Source organism: Dendrobates tinctorius, unplaced genomic scaffold (assembly GCF_039654945.1).
Source record: "Dendrobates tinctorius isolate UK_male_01 unplaced genomic scaffold, ASM3965494v1 ptg000062l, whole genome shotgun sequence".
Taxonomy (NCBI): domain Eukaryota; kingdom Metazoa; phylum Chordata; class Amphibia; order Anura; family Dendrobatidae; genus Dendrobates; species Dendrobates tinctorius.
In genome coordinates this window covers 38172707-38193765 of record NW_027361730.1, presented here as the reverse complement: position 1 = coordinate 38193765, position 21059 = coordinate 38172707, and the positions used below count along the sequence as shown (strand labels likewise).

The 21059-nt window shown below is 49.0% G+C and overlaps 1 protein-coding gene across 1 annotated transcript in view; it reads left to right on the top strand.

Moving 5' to 3' along the window:
• The window catches only part of CPEB1 (cytoplasmic polyadenylation element binding protein 1), a 112582-nt gene that overhangs the window by 34149 nt on the left and 57374 nt on the right, over positions 1-21059 (top strand). The window lies entirely within an intron of this gene.

Below are 21059 nucleotides of genomic sequence, written 5' to 3'. Positions count from 1 at the left end.
GGCCGCCCAAGGGCTTTGACTTTCCCGTATCACCCCTTTTTGTAGCATCTGAGCCAGCAAAGTTTTCACCTCCTGATAGAGTTGTGGCGGGATCTGTCGATATCGTTCTCGGATAGGGGCCGCTCCTGCTGTGGGGATCTCATGAGTGATGGCGGTGGTACACCCAAAGTCGTCCTCATGACTAGCAAATACTTCATGGTACTGTCCCAGCAATGCTTTTACTTGTGAAAGTTGGGCCGCAGTTAGTCCAGAAAGCTCGGCCCGCATCTGCTCCAAAATATTTCGGCCCTTCTCGTGTCGAGACTTCGTGGGCCTGTAGGGTTCGTATTGTTACCTCCCCAGGATCCTCGGGGTGTACTCGTAATTGAACCGCAGCAGCGGGCAGCACTTCTTCTAGAGGCTTTACTAGTTTGGCCAGTACAGTCCGTGCTTTCAGAATGATATCTCGGTCTTCAAGGTTAACGCAGCGGACCAGGGCGGTTCCTTTTCGCACCGTAGCGAGGGAACTGGCCACCAGTATGCCAGGAGGTAAGTGCTCTGAGTGACACGGCTCCACCTGCACCTCTACGCCTTCCAAAGGTATCGGGGCCCGAATTGGCAGGGCCACCACTGTCTGTCCAGGAGGCAGCACAAGCAGGGGTGCCGCTGTCGCGATGACCTTGCCCAGAGCCTCACCCTCCTGGCAGTCCCGATGCACCTCGCACCAGCTGCTGGAATACCTGTCCCTGAGCTGTGCGAGAACCCCACTGCTTCAGTGTCCTTTGTGTGGGATCATTAAGCAACAGGTTACCAAACTCTTTTAAAATATTCATGCCTAGGGTGACGGGGTGTCGTTGATCAGCTTCTCCTTGAGTCAGCACCACCCCTCTGCGGCCGAGGGGTTTACCGCACAACGTCACCTGCACCCACACTACCCCGGCAACCGGAACCGGCAGTTGGTTGGCGGCTACTAGTCTAATCATGGGCCCCCACTGAGGCCTTGCTGCCTCCGGAAAGTTTTGTTGAAAGTACGCTGCGGGCATAGTGGTTACTTGTGACCCAGTGTCCACCACACACCGGACGGCCCGGCCCTCTACTTCTGCCCAAACTTCGGGACACTTTGCTACCAAATCTTCGGGACTTCCACCACCCCTAGTTGTGGTTTTCGGCTCCGAGCGGCGTCCCCCCAGCCCGGAGCCCTTTAGTTTAATGGCCGCCGGGGTGGGTATCTCCCACGCCGCGGACACTCTCGGGCGAAGTGGCCTGGTTCTCCACACTCATAACACTGGGCCGGTAGAGACTGACCACCTCGCGGAGAGCGTGACCCCCAGGGACCGGGATTAGCACTGGGTTGTCCAGTCTCCGGTTCGGTTCTTCTCTTTACTTCAGCCAACTCGCTCTTTATATTTTTCAATTCACGCTTCATCTCCTCCACCCATTGAGGTTCCTCAACTGTGTTCGAGGAGGCCTCCACACCTCTGACCTTCCCCACGGGGACCGCCATCCCCTGCTCTTGCTCCTGAACCCGTGCCTGACTTCCCACTTCTGAAAAGTCGATTTGGGGATTCATTCTGATCCGTTCCCTTAAAGCCTGCTTTATCAGTGGATCTCGCAGTCCAGTCACCAGTAGGTCACGTAGGGTTATGTCAACAGGTCCTACCCCTACCCCATCTTTTCTTTCAATAGCCGTATGCAACTCTTGGAGTACATTCATATACTGAGTAATCGTCTCCCCCCTCTGCCTGCATCCGGCTAAACAGTCGGGTCCTTAACTCTCCCACATTAGTGGGATCCCCGTGGGTCTGTTCCATTATCTGCAACACCTTTTCAAAAGTGTTGCGGTGCCCCGGGGGTTTCAACATCACTGACCTCCGCACCTCCCCGTCTAGGGCCATGAGTGCCACTTCAGCTTCCAGGTCAGGGGTCATTGGGTGCATCCGAAAAAGCCCCCTCATCCGCTCTGTCCAGCTCCATAGCATAGTATTTGAGCCAGAGAATCTAGGCAGGTTGTTCAACATGGCCCCCAATGAGATGCTGGTACGGGGACCCTCATTATTTACAGAGCTTACAGCTCCCCCATGTTCGGGGCTACCACTGTCCGCGCTCGGAGACTGCATCCTGCCGACTACGCCAAGTGTAGGGTTCGAGCAGGCTCACAGGATGCAGTGACGAGACACGAGACTGAATGTGGGGTGAAATAAACTTTTATAAGTTTTAAAGCCGCAACGGCTAAAACTGATTAAATCAGACAAAACGGGAAACACTTATTTGTCCTCGCAGGGACTCGTAAAACATTAAAAAAACAAAAAGGGTCCTTATTTTCTCTATAATACACTTAGCCTTCCCGGCGTCGCTCGAGTTCACGACCACTCAGGGGTTGCAGATGTGGCTGCCTTGTAATCCACGACTTCCCGGAAGGACTTGTGCTTGTCCAGCCCCGAAGAGACCGGAACGATGGGGCGCAGCAGGCCCTGAAGAAACCGGAACGATGGGGCGCAACGGGCCCTGAAGAAACCGGAACGATGGGGCACAACAGGCCCTGAAGAAACTGGGCGGTGGGGGCACAACAGGCCCTGAAGAAACTGTTCAGGGGGTCAATCTCCCAGGCGTCCGTTTAGAGGCGCTCGTTCCCCAGCCAGGTCATGACGCAGTTTCAAAAAAAAGACATAAACGTTAACAAATTCTGCTCAGTGTCCCCTCAGTAACCGGGACGGGCTCTGCGGCCGCTTATAGCGAGGTGACGTCCCCTGAGCCTTAAAGCCTGTCAAAATCACCCTTGTATCCCAACCCATCTGCCTGCTCACATACTGCAGCCCTGCTCTTCTAAGAAACTGTCTGCAGCGTCACCCCAGACCGCATTGTGCATAGACTCTGTATATTATACAACATCGCTGCAGATTGTCGGACTGCAAAACCCCACAATTCTCCAAAAACGCCTTGGGAATCTTGTCGGGACATCTTAACTAAGCTGCACTGTGATTTCCAGCCTCCAATTCAAAGGTTGTTTCTTTAAAGGGAATCTGTCACCCTTTTTTGGACTTTCAGCTGCTGGAATAGACATCGGGGGCTTATCTACAGCATTCTGTAATGCTGTAGATAAGCCTCCGATGTAACCTGAAAGAGAAGAAAAACACGTTATATTATACTCACTGAGGTGTCCAGTCTGATGGGTGTCACCGTCCGGTCCAGCACCTCCTTTCATGCGATGTCCTGTAATGGCTCCAGTGCAGGTGCATTGCTCTGCCCTGTTGAGGGCAGAGCAGAGTCCTGCAGTGTGCAGGTGTCAGGAGAGGTCTGGTGCCTGCGCACTGCGGAATTCTGCTCTGCCCTCAACAGGGCAGAGCAATGCGCCATAGCCATTTCAGGACGGGAGAAGAGGATGGCATCTGACCAGACGGTGACACCTATCGGATCACCCACCTTGGTGAGTATAATGTAACGTATTTTTCTTTCAGGTTACATCGGGGGCTTATCTACAGCATTACAGAATGCTGTATATAAGCCTGTGATGTCTATGCCGGCAGCTGAAAGGCCAAAAAAGTGTCAGATTCCCTTAGAGTGCACCTTAAATCAAAATGGCTGAAAAAGACCCTTCAATCTCCCACTGCTGAAACAGAGCAAATACAACCCAATACTGCTCACTATGAAGAGCAGGAAACAGAGCCAGCTTCACAAACAGACCAAGACTCACGACCAGTACGCTCCCTTAAGTCAACGTTAATGGTCCTTGAGAACTAACGTTCCACAAAAGATGAGTTCAGTGACAACCTGGACGACCTATGGGAACAAGTCGTCTCCCTCATGTCAAGCATCAAATGCCACAAAAATGATGCAGCGAGTCTACAGGACATTATAAAACTGCTAGACACAGCCCACAGAAGACACAAGACTGTCTGCAAAGTACATTGCCTTCCTAAAAGACTCTAATATTGATGAAGCCTCATCAGAATTAAGCAAAGTAGATTCCACAGAAAGAGAAAGGGATGCCGCCATGCAAGACTCCAAAGATAAAGCGGAGCTCCATAGTGCTCATCTGCAAGAATCAAGATCCCACATGTCAGGCTCATCCAGGCACTCTTCTCGGTCATACAAATTATCCTGCTCAAGAACTTCAACCCTCAGCAACAGAATCCTAGAGGCCCATTTAAGCGCAGAGTGATCCAAACTAAGACGTTCCTACACAGAAAAGAAAGCAGAAGCGGAGGCCCAAGCAAAGAGCCTTCAAACAGAAATGGAGGAAAATAACATTAGCTGAAGTAAATACTCACACAAGCATTTGCAAAACCTCGACCCGATTTGCCTACCACCACTGGAAGATGACTCTGCTATATCCATACCAGTGATTATGTGCAGAAACGGATATCTGCAGTGCACACACACACCTTCACCAGCGATGTTCAACCCAACAATGTGGAAATGTCCAAGTCAGCCCAGCTTATTGTGCCAGTGTTACCCACAGCATCTGCACAGACCCAAGACCAATGCCATAATGTTCCCCCTTAGGAGCTGCAATCATCACAAGATGCACTCCAGTCCATCTCCACAGTTCAAGCTGCAGTCATCAATCTCTAGAGGTTAAACCACAGCTCAACCCTGCAGCAACATCATTCTACCCAGGAACAATTCACCCCTCCACACCACAGCTCATACACCTGAGGGGCACCACAAGGTAACAAGGAGTGAAGAATCGGATATGTCTGAGTTTGCAAGGTTTATGGTGAGCAAAGAGCTAATCAGCACCAGCCTCTCAAAGTTTGACAGTGCAGAGAACTACAGAGCCTGGAAAGCAACCTTCAAGGCTGCCATTGCTGACCTCAACTTATCTGAAGAACAGGAGCTCTAGCTCATGGTTACATGGCTGGGTCCTGACTCCACAAACCGTATCAAGAGTCTTTGGACCGTCTACGTGAGGCGAGCTGAAGCGGGGTCTCGCTGGTGCCTGGCTGAGACTCAAAAGAGCCTAAGCAATGCCATAGGTTGTGCCCACATTGCTTTTTTTGAAGCAGAATATTCCTGAGCGGAAGCACACGCCCTCTTCCCAGGAAAACACATACGTTTTATGAAGCGCTTTTGTAAGTGGTTTTTGACGCTATTAAGCGTTTTAGCATGCATTTTTGCAATACAATTGTTTCTGCAAAATTGATGAACATGCTGCATTTTTCTGCTAAGCGTTTCTGCAGCAAAAAAAACACCATTAGCACAGGTGCAGATTCAACTATGACTACATGGGATGCTCTTCAGCATTTCCGTGGCAGAAACGCACATCTAAAAGTGGCTGCAGAAACACTTTAAAAAAAAAAAAAAAAAAAAGCAATGTGTGCACACAGCCTGAAGCCATAGAAAAGTCCCTATTCAAGAGACTGCAGAATGTTCCAAAGATCAACCTTAACTTAAATCCAAAAACTTGTTGGCTTCCTTATCTGCTTATGGAGCTGGAACTTGCAAAAGAGACCCCTGTCTGGATTGTGCTACCTGGACACCGCCTATGGGGTGAACCCAATCGTCTCAAAGCTGCCACATACAAAAGGTCGCATGTCACCTTTCCACCGTTCACTCAGTTCTGTAGGTTCGTTGACTAACAGGACCAAATGAGGAATGACCCTAGCCTAGACTTCCTGGAGTCTCACTGCAGCTCCAGCAACACCCTCATCTAGGTATGAAAGCGTCTCGCATACACAAGGACTTGAGGAGCCGTGTAAGTGCCAGACTAACCTGCCACCACCTGCGGTACCCACTGATAAGCAGTACACTATTCTGTCGAGGGATAAATCTTCCAATTGTGAGTGTCCCATTCACAAAACACTCGAACAAATGTAGAGGTTTCAGGTCCAAAACCATGCAAATCCTCAGAACTTGGGGTGTGTTTCAAGTGCTGCGCCTTATTAGAACACATGGCCAAGGACTGCAAATCTGTCATGAAGTGTCATAGTGACAAACACCCATCAGCTTTGCATCCAACCTCAGCCACTAGTGATCCAGCAGTTGCAGTTACCTCTAGTCTGACTACAAGCCATGGTGGGGAGCCACAGAATAATGCCAAGCCTACCACAGCTGGCTCATGCTCAGAGGTATGTGGGGGAGAGCCAAAGTGATAAATGCTGTGCCAGGATATGCCTAATCGGAGTTTATCCAGAAGGGCAACCAGAGAAGGCAATAAAAATGTATGCCATCATTGACTATCAGAGCAATCTATCCCTAGCTGGACCTAAGTTCTTTGGAATCAAGGGACCAGCAACGCCCTATACTCAACACTTGCTCAGGCCGCTTAGAGATTGGCAGCAGGAGGGCACAAGGTTTCATTGCTTCTCCTGTCAACGGAGGCGTAGAAATACCCCTATCTACACTAATTGAAAGCGATCAAATATCCAGCCAAAGGGATGAGACTCCTACCCCAGAAGCTGCATTCCACCAACCACACTTAAGGCACCTAGTCAGCGTTATCCCACCTATGGACACAGTTGCTGAAAGCCTACTTCTGCTCGGTAGAGTTTTATAAGGTCCACCAACAGTACAATGGTCCTGACTATGCCCCCTATGCACAGACTCGACTTGGGGTGGGTAATCATAGGAAATGTGTGCTTGGACTGAACAAGTCAATTCCTTTAAGACCTACGTACACCAAGATGGACAAACTACTTTCTGCAAACCATGCCCTCATCACTATGAGGCGAAAGAAGCCTCCAGATCCCATACAGCTGCCTGATGTCATTCCTTCTCCCTATGCAGACAACTTGGGAAGATTGGTGTTTCATACAACTAAGGATGACAACAAGGTATTCCCATCAATGGAAGACAAGGAATTTGTCATAATGGACAATGAGTTCCTTAAGGACGAGACTAATCACTGGTTTTTCCCCTACCCTTCCGAGCTACCAGGGTAAGACTCCCAAAAAATCGTCAACAAGCGTTATCCAGATTCAACTCTCTCCAGCGCACACTAAGCAACAAACTGGAGATGAAAGAACACTGTCACCTTATGAGCAAAATATTCCATAATAACCATGCGGAGCCAGCGCCTCCCTTAAAGGAAAACGAGGAGGGCTGGTACCTACCCTCATTCGGAGTATATCACCCACAGAAACCTAAGCAAATTAGAGTTGTCTTTGATTCAAGCGCCAATCAAGGCGTGTCAACGATGTCTGCCTCACAGGTCCTAATCTTACAAACAAACTAGTAGGAGTGATTGATGTGGTTCTGGAAAGAGCCCATTGCCATCACCGCCAACATTGAACAGATGTTCCACTATTTCATAGAGGACCACAGGAATTTCCTCCAGGTTCCTGTGGTACAAGGGCAATGACCCTAGCAAAGAGATGGAGTATTGCATGAGGGTGCATGTATTTGGAAACAGCCCCCCCCCCCCCAACAGTGGCAACCTGTGGAGAACCCCACAAGGAGAGTCCAAATATGGAACAGATGCCAGACTTTGTAGAGAGACTTCTATATAGATAGACTAAAATCTCTACCCACAAAAGCGGCAATTGACCTACTCAAGAGGACCCAAGGTATGCTGTACCAAGCTAAGACTAGATTGAACAAAATTGCATCAAGCAACCTAGCTGTCATGAGAACCTTGAGTCAAGTGGCCAGGCACCAGGATTCTGGGACCAGACTGTCCACCTGTGCAGAGAAGCTTAGGCTTGGTGGAACGTGTCAGTTGACACCTTCAGTTTCCAAATAAACTGTGCAGACAAACTATTCACTAAATGTGGTGTCCTGTCAGTGGTGAATAGCTTATACGACCCACTGGGATTCATAGCACCAACTACCATACAAGGTAAATCCCTCCTGAGACAGCTTTCCAAAACTGTCAGGGACTGGGATGCCCCACTCCCCCCTGATAAGAAACCAAAATGGGGAAACCTGGAAGCAGTCTGTGCTTTGGATGAAATCCATATACCAAGATGCTACACCAGAATCTCACTTGCTGCTAGGACGGAACTCCATGTATTCTCAGACACATCCACAGAAGCCATTGCAGCTGTCGCCTACTTGAGGGTGACGGGACCCGACAATCAAGATCACGTTGGGTTCATTTTCAGCAAGGCTAAGTTGTCTCCCAAACCTGACCACACTATTCCCAGGCTCGAACTCTGCATGACCATGCTTGTTGTAGAACGCTCAGACTTTATACAGCATGAGCTGGACACCAACATAGATGATGTTAAATACTACAGTGACAGTAAGGTTGTCTTGGGTTACATCTACAACCAAACAGCAGATCCCTCTGAAAAGCCCCATTGCCAATTTGAATCCAGTAATGGACCGCTTCGATTGCAGAGTCTGGTCGTTTAGATCGAGACAAGATTGTGGTTTCAGAGCAACATCCTTGCATCATTCCCAGTAAACACCTTATCTCCAAACAAAGGCAGGCAGATCACAGAAGGCAAGTTAGGTCTGCAGGACTTTGGAATCATAGGTATGAAAAGACATGTAGCAGGATCACTACATTGCTGTGTGCAATGTCACAAAACCAGGGGAAAACGGGTGCATCAACAAATGGCTGACCTGCCCCCTGACTGAGTGCCGAACCGCCTTTCACCTACGTTGGCCTAGACATTTTTTTGGGCCATGGATGATATCTGCATGCAAAACTCAGCGGATATGCAAACAACAAATGTTGAGACGTACTATTCGCTTGCATGAATTTTCATGCTGTCCACATAGAGGAAATGGTCTATGGACACATCCAGCCTTAACGCTTTCTGGCGTTATCTAGCGGTCAGGACTGGTGAAACGGTTAATATCCAGATCTCAACATGCACCAATGGAGTTGCTTCCGGTCAGACCTTGACATCAAGCCAATTTAGGATCAACTGGCAGAAAGACGTTGCACCTGGATTTTTTTTAATAGTTCTCGCATGGGAGGTTCCTGGGAAAGGATTGGGATCTGATGCAACATCCTGAACTCTGTTTATGTTTAAGACCTTGGATTCTCTTCTGGCTGAAGTTTCTGCCATAATCAACTCAAGACCACTTGTCCCAGTGTCGATAGATCCTGAAATGCCAACCATTCTTACGCCAGCTACTCCTCTCACCCAAAAGACCAGGAACCCACTGTCAGTGGAGAGTTTACTTATGCAAACATCTACCAGAAACAGTGGAAATGTGTGCAGTACCTCACTGATTACTTCTGGAACAGGTGGAGAAAGGAGTATCTCGTGTTTCTCCAAGGAAAAAGGAAATGGTGACAGTAAACCGAACATGAAAGGAGACATGGTGCTAATGAATGAACAACAAGCTCAAAGGATCGACTGGCCTTGTGGGAATCGTTACAAAGACTTTCCCTAGTCAAGAGGGTAAGGTCCGGAAGGTGGAGCTGAAGGTCCTTAGGAAAGGAAAGCCTAAGACATTTCAGAGGCCAATCCAAGAGCTCGTATTGATACTACCAGTTGAGGACATTCTGGTAGCATGAACAAAACACTGCCCTAGTACTTCGTCCATTGGATTACCATTAGGTCTGAGATAGTTTGGCCTAGTGCGGCTCTTCCGATCCAAAGATGGGTATCTTTGGGTTGTCTCGAACTGTCTGTCACCTCATTTTGAAATTGTTGCATGCATATTTTTTTTTTTTTCTAAGTTCAATAACCTAGAAAAACACAAATATACATGCAATAACAAACATTAATATAATGAAATCCCTTATGGAATTTCAGACAGGGAGTGTGCTGTTCCATCTAAGTTGTTTTTATGTTTCTATAGATTTAGTTCCATTCTTTGTGTAATAGTCTTGCATCTCCAAGACCCTTATTAATCAGCCACATCTTCATTTGCCTCATGTGGGGACAGAACACAGAGGATGAATGTCAGTGAATCTTCATCTGGTGCTGATGAAGGGGGTTAAACCATGTTTCCCAGTGGAAGATGGACTAGTCAAAGTGGTTAGAACAATGGGCTTAAAAGAGATGGATAAAATCCTCAAAGATGGGTTGGAGCAAAGAACCATACCTTCCCTGTTAAAGTCTAGGCCCTTAATGTGGAAAGTAGAACCTGAAAAATCTGGTGCCTTATCTTCTAAAAGGGATTTTTTTTTTTTTTTTTTTTTTTTTTTTTTTTTTTTAAGAGAAGGATTCAGAGGTATGGGGCAGTATCAAAGGTTGGCTTTGCTCTTGAGTGTTCTGGGGCATTAAGGCCGCTTTCACACTTCAGGCTTTCGGTATCCGGCATGGAGTGGCGAAAAACCAGACTACCGGATCCAGCCGCAAACGCAGACACCGGATCCTTCTTTCTGCTAGATATTTTCCTGGCAGAGAAGGTTCCGGGCATGCGCAGTCCGAAAAACCAGTCCGCCGTTGGGGGGGGGGGGGGGGGGGGGAAACATTGCATGAAACTTTTTTTTTTTTTTTTTTTTTTTTTTTTTTTTTTTCTTCCAGAAGCCGGATCGGCTATTTTCTCCGGATCCGGAAAAAAAACGGACGTGCCACATTGCCATGCGGCAGCAATGATACAGCACGGGGGAAAAAGCCGGATCTGGTCGTAACAGGTGCCGAATCCGGCAGTCCGGTTTTTCGCCGCACCTTGCCAGATACCGAAAGTGTGAAAGTGGCCTAAAGCCCCCGTTACACACTGCGATATAGCTGAAAAGTCACCGATTTTGTGACGTAGCAGCGATATTGCTACATGTGATGCGTGCCTCCGACCGGAGACTGGATTAAAAAAGCAGATGGCTATCTAAGACACATGGGAAGCCACAGTGGGGTGGCTGCAACCAGCTACTGACAGAACTTGCACTGCAACAGAGCAGCTAAAGGATAAAACGTCAAGGGAAGATCCTGGCTTGCCTACCATTATTGCAAGGAGCGGCAGCATTCCTTTGCAGACTCTAAGACTAGTGGCTAGGTCCACAGGCTTGTCCAATGTGGCTAGACAGGCCTTTTGGCTTAAAGGCTGTGGCTGTGCAGGAGCCGTCCAGTCTAAGACTGTGCTATTCCCATGCAATGGCCAATCCTGGTTTGGTAAATTGGATGAGATTTTTGAAAAGTCAGAAATGAGGGCAGTTTTCTGGTCTTTTGAGGCAAGAAAGGTTTCCCTTCTGAGGAAAAGATTTAGTCCTCCAGGAGAGAAAAGCAAGTGGACTTCAGGAGTAGGAAGGCATCTGGTTATGTTCAGAGGTACCTCATTGGTGTCCAAAAAATCCTTCCAATGGCAATAAACTACAGGCTTTCCCTCTATAGCCAGGCCTGGGAGATGATTTCTTCCAGCAAGTTGATTCTGGACACAATAAATGTAAGGGAAAAAAAAAAAAAAAATTTGCCAATTGCCTGGTCAGTCCTTCTTGGTGAGCCCCCTCCCCAGGAGGTCATCAGAGTAACAAATAGCCTTAGATGGAGATCTTGGTCTGGATAAAGAAATGGCTCTTGTGTGAGGTTCCATTAAAAAGGAAGTGTTTTTATTTCTTATGGGGGGGGGGGGGGGAGAGAATAACTGTTCATTCAGAACCATCAACTTGGATGAACCTGCACCAATGGCTAGAATAACCAGACCTTCAAAATAGAATCTTTAAGAATTTCCATAACTCACAATTGCTTCATGGTGGTGACTGATTTAATTGCTTATCACAACTAATCTAGAAAATCAAAAAATTCTTGAGTCGCATTATACATGCAAGGAGACGGTATCAATTCAGAGCTCTTCATTAATTTTGACTCCAAGAATCTTCACCAAAGTAATAGCAGAGACTGATGGTGGGAAAATCAGAGGAGCACTGTGCTACACAACTGAAAGATGCCTTTTTAGAAGATCTTTGCTGGATCTTGAATGCCAAAACGTCAACGCTCGGCTTGTTTCTAAGCTCGAGGCTTCAAACTTTATTTGTACTAGAGGAGAAACAGGGAGAGGGTAGTAGCCCTTCAGCAGCAATTATGTTCCAAAAATGACCTTGAGGAAAGCTGTCCTTATTGGGAGCGCTTCACATCCTGCATCCCACCAGTGATGTGGGCCCAGCTATACATGCACGAGGTGGCTAAAGTGTGAAATTTTCATCAGGACAGTCATGGGTGAAGGGAAAATGCTACAGTGTTGCATACTGGCAGCTGGTTTTCCAGAAGCCATGATGGCACCCATTTATTCCCCCCCCTCCTCTTCTCACTATAATGGTGTCTTATGTACATAAGTTGTTTTTTTTTGTAGGTGATCTGTAACCCAACTGATGTAGGGGAGAGGTGGGTGGATCCCCCTCAGGTGTGTGGTCATTCCACTATCTGGGTACATCATGGGCTCATCAAACTCAACATGACACCTGTAGACCTTTCAATCAGTCTGCATCACTCCTTCCTTGTGAGCCCAGTTTTCCTCCACATATTGGGTATCGACATACTCTGTAGACACTGCGCAGCACTATTTCCATTCTGAAAATAAAAAAATGGGTCTAGAGTAACATTTGTGAAAAGTTCAGTTTTCTACAGTTTCCTTCCTCTTTTGCTTCAGTTCCTGTGAAGCACCTGAAGGGTTAGGTTAAACTTCTCAAATGTGGTTGAGGACCTTGAGGGGTTCACTTTTGCCAAGCTTCTGCACCCCCCCCCCCCCCCAAAAAGAAAAGCCAGTCAAATGTTACCACTATCATGAAGTACAATCTCAAGCAGTCCCCAGATCAATGGGGTCTGTTGAATATTTCCAGAGTTATTACCACAGTGACACTGGTCTGGTCAGAATTGTAACATTTAGGCCTGATCGGTAAGGTGAAAACAGAATTTATGTTGAAGGGGTTAAAATAGCTTAACCCCTTACCTACAATTGACGTAATATTCCATCCATCCGACCATGGACCTAATTACCATGGACAGAATATTACGTCATGCCCTTTAATGCGACATCGTGACTTAAGTCGCGGTGATCGCATTAAAATGCCGACGCCATCTTACCTCAGGATAGATGGCCTCGGCATCCCGGGCAGTCTCCGCCCTGGCCCGCCCCTCTCTGAGCTGTGATTGGCTGTTCTGAATTGAACAGCCAATCAGATTGGCTGAAACAGGATCCTAGGCTAGGATCGAGTACCGATGTAGTTGATCCTAGGACTGGTGCCTGGCAACGCCAGGCACCAGAGAAAAGCCCCCAGATTGGCACGATCGCCGATCTAATCGATCGCAGCGCAATATCGCCGCTGTGCCCTGCCGGTACCGGCCTGGATCGGTGCTGTAATAGCACCGATCCTAGGGCAGGGCCTGCAGGAAGTGGTTGGCGCGATTGATTAGATCGGCGATCGCGCTAGCCACAGGGCACAGCTGTGGTCACGCTGTGACTGCTCTGTGCCCTGCTGATGACCTGGCCATGACCTGCCTAGGAATTGGAGCTGTGAGCTCTGATCCTAGGCAGTTACCATGGTCACCAGGCAGAGCAGGGATTGGTGGGATCGATGTAATCATTCGATCCCACCAATGACAGGTCACAGCAGCGATGTGACCTGCCTCTGACCTGTCTGCAGGGGTCCTCGCTCTAGCTGAGGATTCCTGCAGAGGTCGGACGCAGCAAGAGCTCCTGTGCTGGGTATTGTGGTGCCACAGCTTGTAGCATCACGATCCCTGCAAAAGAGAGACAGAAAAGAGAACTACAACTGTAAGTGTTAATTGATCCCCCTGCCCAATCTATCTTCACCCCCCTATCTTCATCCCCCCCCCCCCCTTTGCGCCGCCTCCGTGCGCAGCTGCCGAGCGTTGATCGGTGACACAGTTCACCGATCAACACTTGTGCTCGCTTTTTTTCCTCTTCGCCACGACAGCACCCACTGAGAGGGGATCCGCCCCCGGAACAGGAAACCTACAGAGATAAATGGGGCGGTCCCCCTCGCTCCCTCAGTTTGGCTTCCTGTTCCTGGAAAGGAACCCGCAGAAGAGGATACCTGGTCTGGTAGCCGCCTGCGTGCAGAATATGAGCAGCAGGGGCCCCAGGACTGGAGGCAGCGTCGGGCGGAGAGGTATATTTTCCCCCCCCTAGAGCTGGTAATGCAGGGGGGGCGCATTACAGATACCAATGACCGGGGTTGATGGTGCCCCCCCCCCCCCCCCAGCAAAGGGCTCAAGCGTTTGTGCGGGGCAGCGCTACCGGGGGTCATACCTGCGGAGGGGAGAAGGACCCCGTGTGTTGGTGGCGGGGTGTAGATACCCGGGAGGCACAGCCGGACGGCCGCCGCATCAGTGCTCTGCTGTGAGCAAGCGCTTCCCCAGGAGAGGCAACCCGGAAGTGGAGAGGACTTCCGGGGTTAGGACAGGAGGCAGAGATCGCGGGGGAACGCCCGCGTATGCGCAGAAGTGCAAAAAAAAAAGGGGGAAGAGGAGCAGCTATAGCAGAGGCTATAAAAAGAAGCCACAGACGCAGCGCTGGTGCGCAGTCATGTCGTCCTTAGATGACCCAGCTTCGCTCCCGTTAGGTCAGCCAGTGCAATCCCCACATGGCAGTAGACAGAGCAGTGCTACAAGGAGAAGTAGTAGCACCAGGAAAAGTGGCAGCTCCAGGAAGGAATCTAGTGGACCTTCCAGGCAAGATGAGCCCTTGGAGAAAAAACGCAAAGAAAAGAAGTCGTCCCATGCCTCGCCTCAGCCTGGGTCGCGGACCCCGCAGCCGGTAGTTTACTGACGAAACTCACAGGTGAGTGTTTTGTGGTCAGAATATATAATTAATGGCCTTCTCTGTCTGGTCCATACCCCCTTTAGGCTAAAAGAACGGAGAAGGCGAAACATAGTGTGCCTTATGTTCTCAGCCCCTCCCAGATGGCCACCCTAAGATTATGCCAATCATGTATTGAGGAGGCCTTACAGGAGGAGTCCTCACGAAAGAAGGAGGATATCCGGGCAATGATAAAAGAGCTACGGGCCTTAGGCGGTTCCAGTAGTTTGGGGGGTCACTCCTCCGCGAGAGAAATATGTTCGCCAAGAGGAGGAGCCTCGCTGGCGTCAAAGTCGCCATCTGAAACCGGGGAACTAGATTCCGACAAGTCCCAGGAATACCTTTCCTCAGAGGACGAGGACCAAACGTGTTTCCCCACTGACAGTGTCAGTAATTTAGTGAAGTCTGTCCGAAATACCATGGGGTTGCCAGAAAGTAAGGACCCCAAGACCCCACAGGACATAATGTTTGCAGGCATTTCCCGTAGAAAGGTCCAGGCATTCCCAGTGGTACCAGCTGTTTAAAGAGCTAGTTAAAAGGGAGTGGGAAAAACAAGGTCAAAGAACCTTCCTCCCCTTAATGTCAAAGCGTAAGTACCCCTTTGACGATGAGTTAATAGCCTGGTCGAGAGCCCCCAAGGTGGATGCGGCAGTGGCCTCTACCTCTCGTAGATCCTCTCTGCCGGTAGAGGATTCGGGAACTTTGGCTGATTCTTTGGATCGTAAAACCGATACATTTCTTAAAAGATCTTGGGAAGCATGTACGGCAGCCTTTAAGCCCGCAATAGCAGCCACGTGTACGGCAAGATCAATGTTGGTGTGGCTGAATGACTTAGAGGACAATATTAAGAATGGAGTAGCTAGGAATAGACTCCTTTCCTCTATGCCCCTCATTAAGGGAGCAGCGGCCTTCTCCTCCGCGGACTCTCTCCGGTTATCGGCTAGAGCGGCAGGACTGACCAATGCAGGCAGGCGGGCCTTATGGTTGAAGGGATGGAAAGGAGACACACAAACAAAGACTAGACTTTGTGCTATACCCTGCCAGGGTAAGTACTTGTTTGGCACGGAACTGGATGAGATTTTGACAAAAGCGGGGGAGAGGAAGAATGGTTTCCCTAACCCGTATGTTCCGTTTAACAGGAGGGCCTACAGGAAGCCGCCGTTTGGTAAAAAGAAGGACTTTAGACCCCAGGACCGCTGGGGAAATAAGGACCCCAAACAAAGGGGCAACCTATTCGGGAAACGTCCCTTCAGGGGAGACAGATCCCGATAAAATCATTATACTGGTAGGTGGCAGGCTATTAAAATTCAGCCGCCAATGGGAGAAGGTGACATCTAATCCATGGGCCATGAATATTGTGTCATCAGGCCTGAAATTAGAATTTGTTCGGTATCCACCGAACTCCTTCCTATTGACTTCCATGAAGTCCCAGACACAGCAGGAAGCGCTGGAGATTGCAGTACTGCTAACTAAACAGGTCCTAGTAGAGGTCCCAGAGGACGAAATAGGAATGGGCTTTTATTCTCTATTTTTGGTCCCAAAACCAGATGGCTCTTACAGGACTATAATAAATTTAAAGAAGCTTAATACCTTCTTAAGACTGAGGTCGTTTAAAATGGAGTCGATTAAGTCTGCAATAAAACTTTTGTTCCCCAGGTGTTATATGGCAGTCTTGGACCTAAAGGACGCCTATTACCATCTCCCCATATATCGAGGGCACCAGAGGTTCCTGCGGGTAGCAGTCTGGTTCAAAGGTCGGATTCAGCATTTCCAGTTTGCGGCAATGCCATTCGGGCTATCCATGGCTCCTCGGGTATTTACAAAATTGATGCTGGAAGTGATGTCGTATGTAAGGCTGAATGACACCCTAGTTGTCCCTTACTTAGACGACCTACTCAAAATGGGGAATTCTGTTTCACAGTGCGAAGCGAGAATAGCTAGGATTATCTCATCCCTACAAACACTGGGTTGGCTAATTAACTGGGAGAAGTCCAGACTAGAACCAGTGACCTGGCAGAGGTTTCTGGGCCTGCAAGTGGACTCCGTAACTGAGGAGTGCTTTCTGCCGAACGCCAAAGTAATGGCCATAATCAGTAAGATACAGAATACTACAGGAAGACCCGTAATATCATTGAGACAGGGTATGTCCTTGCTGGGGTCTCTGATATCGTGCAATGGGCTCAGTTCCACTCCAGAGAACTGCAGTGGGCTATTCTGCAGGAGACAGACTGCAGGGGCGGCTGGAAGGGAAGATGTCCCTATTGCCCGAGGTGGTAAGATCCCTGAAATGGTGGTTAAATCCTTCCAATTTATCAAAGGGAGTGCAATGGTGGGTGACTCCCTCCAAGATACTCACTACAGATGCCAGCCCCTTAGGTTGGGGAGCCCACCTAGAGGAGCACATGGTACAAGGCTGGTGGCGTAATGATGAAGTAGAAACCTCCTCTAATGTAAAGGAGCTAACAGCGATTTTCTATGCGATGTCTCACTTTCTTCCACAGTTAAGGGGCACCCACGTGGGAATTCAGACAGACAATACCACTGCAGTGGCCTATATAAACCGGCAAGGAGGCACGCGGTCAGGACCACTGATGTCTATTGCGGGAAAGATCCTAGAAATAGCCGAGGTACATCTTCTCTCCCTGTCAGCGCTCCATATAAGAGGAGTAGACAACTCCCGAGCAGACTATCTCAGTCGCCAGACCCTATATCAGGGCGAGTGGGTCCTCAGCAGGCACGTCTTCGAAATTATAGTATCAGAATGGGGCAGACCGGAGATAGACCTATTCGCGACCAGAGCCAACAGGCGCGTAAGAAGGCTTGCTTCGCTGTACAGGTCGTACAGGTCAGACAACCCAGACATTCTAGATGCCCTCCAAGCACCCTGGACTTTCCAGCTAGCCTATGCCTTCCCTCCAATGGCTCTACTACCAACAGGGGTCAGGAAGATAAGACAGGAGAGGGCGAGGGTCATCTTGATAGCCCCGTTTTGGCCAAAAAGACCATGGTTTTCATGGCTGAGAGCCATGTCACTAACCGTCCCATGGATCCTGCCGCTGCACCAGAATCTTCTCTCGCAGGGACCCTGCTACCATCCACAGGCCAAAGCCCTGCACCTAGCGGCCTGGAATTTGAAAGGGAGCTACTGAGGCAGAAGGGTTTCTCAAGGAACCTAATCAATACCCTGCTACAAAGTAGGAAAGAGTCCACAACAAAGATATATGCTAAGGTGTGGAGGAAGTTCCTGGCCTTTCACCCAGCAAAGCTAGCCGGTGAAGTACCCATTACAGCCATTCTAGAATTTCTACAAAGAGGCCGAGAATTGAGACTCTCAGTGAGCACTCTAAAGGTCCACGTATCAGCCCTAGGAGCCCTATTTAACTATAACGTGGCAGCAAATAGATGGGTGACTCGTTTTATCTCGGCTTGTCAACGATCAGAACCGGTGCATATGCCTCAGCTACCAGCGTGGAACCTTACTCTAGTTTTGGATGACTTCACTCAGGCACCGTTTGAGCCCATAAGCTCAGCATCAGTAAAGTGCCTCTCATTGGAAACGGCTATGCTAGTGGCCTTAGTATCGGCTAAGAGCGTGAAGATCACTCACCCTCCATCAGTAGACCCTCCGTTCCTGTTAATAACACGAGACAGTCTAATTTTAAAGATGGACCCGTCCTACCTGCCCAAACGGGCAACTAAATTTCATAGATCTCAAGAGATATGCCTACCTTCATTCTATGAGAACCTGTCAACACAGGACGAGGAGAAATATCACACCTTAGATGTGAGGCTAGCACAGCTCTCTTATCTAGATAGGACCAGTCCCTGGAGGCAGAGTAGGTCTTTTTGTCTCCTTCCAGGGCAGCAGAAAGGGGTCTGCAGTTACAACGGGCACAATATCCAGGTGGATAAGAGATGCGATCACGATGGCATATTTGGCAAAGGGAGAAGACCCTCCACTGGGGATTAAGGCGCACTCTACTAGAGCCATATCCTCCTCCTGGGCCGAGAGGGCAAACGTCCCAATTGAACAAATATGTAAGGCTGCAACCTGGTCTTCTTCATCTATCTTTTATAGTCACTATAGACTAGATTTATCCTCTACCGAGGATTTGACTTTTGGTAGATCAGTCCTTAACACGGTGTGCCCTCCCAAGTGATTATCTCTGGAAATCTCTCAGTGGGTGCTGTCGTGGCGAAGAGGAAAAACCAGATTACTTACCGGTAATACTCTTTTGTAGAGTCCACGACAGCACCCGCTCACTTCCCTCCCGTAAAGATTTTTTCACACATGGGTCTCCTTGGTGGTGGAGATTATGAGTTAAGTAGGTGATTAAACTTAGTAAACATAAAACTACATAGGGGTAAGATAGATGAATCGCCCAAACAAATTGACTAAAACATGTATGGCGGTTCCTCCGTTGTTCTCGGTAACACAAACTGAGGGAGCGAGGGGGACCGCCCCATTTATCTCTGTAGGTTTCCTGTTCCAGGGGCGGATCCCCTCTCTCAGTGGGTGCTGTCGTGGACTCTACAAAAGAGTATTACCGGTAAGTAATCCGGTTTTTTACTCCACACACCCCGTTTTTAATTTTGTTTCCCCCGCCCCCCCCGTGCAACCTAACTACAACCCTAACTGACCCCTGCCCAATCTTCCACCCCAATCCCCCTTCCCCCTATTTTTACCCCCCACCTCCGTGCGCAGCCGCCGAGCGTTGATTGGTGACGCAGTTCACCGATCAACACTCGTGCTCGCTTTTATTTTCCTCCGCGCACACCCCGTTCATTTCCCCCCCCCTTGTGCCACCTAACTACAACCCTAACTGACCCCTGCCCAATCTCTCTTCATCCATCGTCCACCCCACTTTCGTGCCAGCTGTTTTCCGTTTTTCTTGTTCACCCCCCTTTGAGCCACCCCTGTGCACACATCCAGCAGCCACTAAATTTTGGTAAGTGACGCCATTCACTTACCATATCTAGGTCCTGCTGTTTTAGACTTTTTTTCACATTTCCTTTTAGCTTTTTCTTGCAGGATAGTGTGCACCAATCACTAGCCCCCCACCACATACAGAGTTATAAATAAAGTACACCCAAGCACCATATTTACACAAAAAAAGTCCCGCCCATCATGTTCCTCCCAACAGCGCTATTCAATGGAGGAGGCATATTCTTACCTTGCCTCTGACACTGATAGCGAGGATGACGATCCGACTTTTCTTTTTCGGATTCTTCATCCTCTTCCCCTTCCTCCTTGGGTCCTGCGGAACCGCCACGCAGACGCTCCAGGACAGAAGATGAGGCAGCGCCCACCATGCCTGCAGCTGATTCAGCAAACCCTGTGTGGACCTCGCCCCCCAAAAATTACAAGCCACTGATTCCTGATTTTGTGGCAGAATTAGGAATCGAGTTTGACACCACTGGCCTCACGGAAATTGACTTTTTCAAAGTCTTTTTCTCTGAGGATTTTAACCACATGGTGGAGCAAACTAATTTGTACGCTCGGCAATTTTTGGCACAAAACCCGCGTTCATCCTATACTAACTGGTCTCCTGTGGACGCAGTTGAAATGACGAAGTTTTGGGGCCTGGTCCTCCACATGGGTATCCTGAAGAAGCCTGAAATTTCGCAATATTGGAGTGTTGATATTTTATACAACACTCCAGTGTTCCGAATGGTCATGGTCCAGGCGCGTTTTCAGGCCATCCTCAAGTTTCTGCATTATAACAATAATGCACAGTGTCTCGCACGAGATGACCCCAACTTTGACCGTCTGTTCAAAATTCGGCCAGTCATCGAACACTTCAACAAAGTTTGCTGAAGTGTACGTGCCCCAAAGGAACATCTGCGTGGATGAGTCCTTGGTCCATTTTAAGGGCAGGCTCGGATTCTGTCAATACCTGCCCAGTAAGAGGGCCAGGTACGGAATCAAACTCTATAAGCTGTGTGAGAGTACCTCAGGGTACACCCACAGGTTTAGAGTGTACGAAGGAAAGGACACCAGGATTGAACCCCCTGAGTGTCTCCTGACCTGGGAGTGAGTGGGAAAATTGTGTGGGTTTTGGTGCACCCACTGCTAGATAAAGGTTATCACCTCTACACTGAACTTTTATACCAGTGTCCCACTCTACAAAGCCCTCTTTGCGCAAGGTACCGCAGCTTGCGGTACTGTCTGCAAAAATCTGAGGCCTCCCGAAGACGCTACTTGGGCAGATGCTCCGAAAAGGTGAGAGCAGGGCCCAATGTAGCGACCACCTGCTGGTGGTCAAGTACAATGACAAGAGGGAGGTCTTTCTCTTGACCACCATACACGGTGATGGCAGCGCCCTCAGCACTGTACGGGGTACCTCTGCACAGGTCAGCAAACCTGAATGTGTGCTGAGGTACAATAAAAACATGGGGGGGCTTTGATCGCTCCGATCAACTCCTCTAACCGTACAATGCTTTGAGAAAGGCCAAGGTGTGGTACAGAAAGCTGGCCGTGC